Source organism: Triticum dicoccoides, chromosome 5B (assembly GCF_002162155.2).
Source record: "Triticum dicoccoides isolate Atlit2015 ecotype Zavitan chromosome 5B, WEW_v2.0, whole genome shotgun sequence".
Taxonomy (NCBI): domain Eukaryota; kingdom Viridiplantae; phylum Streptophyta; class Magnoliopsida; order Poales; family Poaceae; genus Triticum; species Triticum dicoccoides.
Window position 1 is genome coordinate 350734799 of NC_041389.1, and position 4328 is coordinate 350739126.

General features: G+C 45.2%; 1 pseudogene; it reads right to left on the reverse strand.

The window, feature by feature from the left end:
- Positions 1–590: 590 nt before the first annotated feature.
- The window catches only part of LOC119308862, a 4545-nt pseudogene continuing 807 nt past the window's right edge, over positions 591–4328 (reverse strand).

The following is a 4328-nucleotide window of genomic DNA, read 5'->3' on the forward strand; positions in this document are numbered from 1 at the left end:
GAGGCAGTCGATGTCGGTTTCGTGCATTGGTCCTAATGGCTACTAGGGGGACTTTAAAGCACACTAGGAGAAGGAGAGGTCGCAAAGGAGTGAGGGTTTGCACCTGGACATGTCCACGGGCTCGGGGATGGAGAGGGAAAGTAGCACCACGCGTCTCTGTGGCTTCACCTATTTCCATGGCAATGGTGAGAGGTACAAAACAACTGATTTGTGGGCTCCGTCGGTCAGTGAGAGAGAAAGAGAGGGAAGGGCGAAAGGGTATGTGCCATATCTGACCGTCGCCGCGAGATGTAGATCACACAGCCGAAACAATTCTCTCAATTATAATAAAGATGGTGTTCATACTAAGCGTAAGATCTGGATCGAACAGATCTGAGAGTTATCAGTTTTCACAGGGATTATTGAGAAATAGTTTTTCTTTTACAAAAATAATTCTAGAAATGATTTTATATCATTTAAAAATGCTAAACCACTTCTAACAATTCTGAGAAAAAACCTAAAATTCAAGCATATGAAATTGGGCTTAATAATATTATTTCAACCTAGCTTGACTCTGGGAAATGATGAAATCTTCCAGAAACCCTTTTCTAGGTGATTAATAAAGATCTCCATCCTGCAGTCTGAAACGGAAAACATTCTAGTCACAGATTACATATGAAACCATGAGAAATTAAGTGTAATAATACTATTGGGAAGCTATGTGAATTCAATCACTCCTAGACAAAGAGAGCAGATTTTCCAACTGGGCTTGATTGTTTAAATGTTACACATTGATTCTGTTTCGTGTTTACCTAGAAAGCATCAACTTCACAATGAGAACCCAGTCTGGCGGTAGCATCAGTTACTCGGTTCTGCATCAGAACCAACTGCAGTGCAGCCACTGGAGGACGTCCACACCGACAGATCGGTGTAACCATGTTCCCACATGGCAAGAACAGGCTCAGCCCTGTACATCTGCGGCCGAAGCTCCGGCAGCTTGGCATCCTCGGACTGCAGGACATGCATCGCCTGTGCCATAGACGGCCGCTCGCTCCGGTCGGGGTGCGCGCACCAGAGCCCGACGACCAGCACGCGCTCCATCTGCCGCTCATCCATCTCATCACCACCCCTCAGTCTCTTGTCCACCACTTCAAGTATAGTGTTTTTGATGTGCAGGTCCCAGACCCATCTCAGCAGCACAAAGAACTTGTCCTCTGACTCCGCCACAGGGTGTCGGCCAGACACCACCTCCAGGAGGACGATGCCGAAGCTGTAGACATCCGACTCGGTGCTCGGCCTGCGCGTGTTGACAAGCTCAGGATCGATGTATCCGGCGGTTCCCATCACGACTTTGGTTGTCTCGGACTTGGCTCCATGGTCCACAAGCCTTGCCAAGCCAAAGTCCCCCAGCTTGGTGTTGTATGATGTGTCGAGCATGATGTTGCTTGGCTTGATGTCGCCGTGCACGATGCTCTGCTCCCACTCTGAATGGAGATAGCGCAGAGCAGAGCCGAGGCCAACGATGATATTGTACCTGTCAATGGAAGGTCATTAGCCAAGTGAAGTACTTAATTTCAGTTGGTTCGACTTTACAATGTTGACCTGAAAATAAGCCAATATACCCCTTCATAATAAAAAGGTCAGTCAAGTGTAACATCAGGGAAGACAGAGTGGCAGAGAGTAAATATTGGTAATGGACTAATGGGTCCTTACCGTCGTAGCTTAGTGCTCTCATGAAGACTATTGCAATAATCTTAATACCAATTTATTGTCCTCTTGCTATCGAGGTTAAAGCTGTGTTGGTTCCTTTTTTTTTTTTGCAAATGGTTCACTTTCTCTTTGGGGTTCTCACATGTTTCTGTTGGTTTTCATCTAGCCTAACCTAACTAGCTTGGGACGAAAATTGTTGTTGGCAAATGGTTCCCTTCTCAAGATACCAATAGGTAGAGACGTAGAGTGCTATCTACTCCCTCCGTTCCTAAATACTTGTCTTTCTAGAGATTTCAACAAGTGACTACATACGGCGCAAAATGAGTGAATCTACACTTTAAAATATGTCTACATACATCCGTATGTTGAGTCCATTTGAAATGCCTAGAAAGACAAGTATTTGGGAACGGAGGGAGTATTATGTAAGCCCTATGCAGAATAATCTGATGCTGAGGCCTACAGCAAAACAACTATGTGCTAAATTAGATAGCATATTCAAAGTTTAACTTGACAGTAGCATTGATATGGATGGAAACATTGATCTGCAGACTAATAAGTAGGATTTATGTGCATTTTCATCACTGGACTCCAATTATCATTTTGAAAAGAATTTTTGGTCTTAGACTTCAATTAGTTCTTCTACGAACTGATCAATTAATCTTAAGTACAATTATGCTTATAAATGTAAGAAATTCCGCAAGAAACCATATAATTCCTCGTACCTTTCAGGCCATTTTAGCAGCCCGCCTCTATTATATATATGCTTGTCAAGACTTCCTTCGGATACCAGCTCATAGACAATCAAGAGCCCCTTGCAACTGTCACACCACCCAATTAACTGGACAAGGTTCCGATGCCTGAGCCGACTTATGATCTTGATCTCAGCCTCAAACTCCTTCCTCCCTTGAACAGATGATTCAGACGAGAGCTTCTTTATCGCAACATGGCGATCCTTGTCATCAATCCGCAGGCAGCCCTGGTAAACATGGCCGAATCCACCTCTCCCTAGCTTCTTTTCTTCTGCAAAGTTGCCTGTCGCAGCAGCAAGCTCACTATAATGGTACCTCCTAGGGCCAACCCCTTTCTCAAATTCAGCCTTATCATTTTCATCTTCAAATTCACCATCGGAGGTTTGATTTGCTTTCTTCCATACTCGTTGCTTCCGTAGAAGAAAACCCATGAAAGAACACACCAACACAGAAAATATTGCAGCTGAAAATGCTATTGTAGCCTGTACTTTTCTTTGTGATTTGGAGCTCACAGTTTCAGGAGGCACAGGCACTACTCCTGGTAGCAATGTCGACGAACTCTTACCTGCTAGGGTTGAGTTGAATGACCATGATAGAACCCGGTGTACCTCGATGGAGCTACCAGTAGCCGCTGAGAAGCCAATTGCCACCTCCTCTGGCAAACATATTTTCATGTCAATACTTGTGCTGATTCGGTATGAGGTTTCACTGATCCAGAGAATAACTGACAATTTCTCTGTGCTATTCTCGTAGCTGATCTCCGCGGTCATTGTGGTACCTAGTGTAAGTTTCTTATCAGGTGAGGTTGACACAACCGAAACAATGGAATTGACATCGATACCGACATGGTTGTCATTGTCGTCCAATTGCATGTTCCTGAAGGTGTCAAACTCGACCGCCACAATACGGTCACTACCGGTTGCATTCTTGTTGTTGCTACCATTGAAAAGTCCGAGATTCCCACCATAGCTCCCCAGAGGGATGCCCGACGGGTAGTGCCCAAGGAAGAAGGCCATCCCATCGGCGCTGTAATCCGCGTTGACCGGCCTAATTTGGAAGGAGAAAGAAGTGTTAAAGCTGGCCACCTCGCCGGTGGCCTTGTCCCAGAGCGGCACCGGCTGTGTGTACCATACGCGACCGATGCTGTGGTTGTTGCCTTCACTGATATCGTTCTTGGACAGCTCCATGAAAGGGGCGTGGAAGAAGGCATCGCCAGCGCAGGCAATATCCGCATCCGGGGCGCAGTAGGAGCCGGGATCGGAGAAGTTGAAGTTGAAGGAGAGTGAGGTAGCAAAAGGGGCATGGATGGAAAACAATAAGGAGCAGAAGCAAAACACCATGATTACAAAGTGGTGAGAACTCATTGCTGCTGCCACTGTTGGTGTTTGGGAGGGCAGCTACATTTGGTAGGAAAAGTGAAGAGAACGAAACCAAAGCTTTTGCAATGGAGCCGGCCAGCCAAGGACTTGTTTTCTACATGGTAGCCTGGACCTTTTCAAACCACTCAAAGCTTGCAACAATGTTCCAGCTGGTCCATTTGGCAGGTTTAGAAACTGTGAAGACGTAAACTAATATCCTGATTGTGCAATGCAGCTGAGCACCCAAATAAACCATAGACAAACTACAAACAAACAAATAAAAAATACATGGGCAGTGCAGTGTAGAGGTGGGAGAAAGTTCGCCATTTGGGAGTACTTCTTGCATTAGTGCTTAACCCCGTTTTCCCATGGACAAATGTTCGCTGGCTTGTTAATGTGCAACCAACTTTTGTTACAACCTGCTGAATGAACAGAATTTTCCGACGCCTTATAAAGACACAGAACATAGTGATCTCAGAATCAAAAACTAAACATCTGTTAGGATTTTTTATTTCTTCAGACTACATTTACA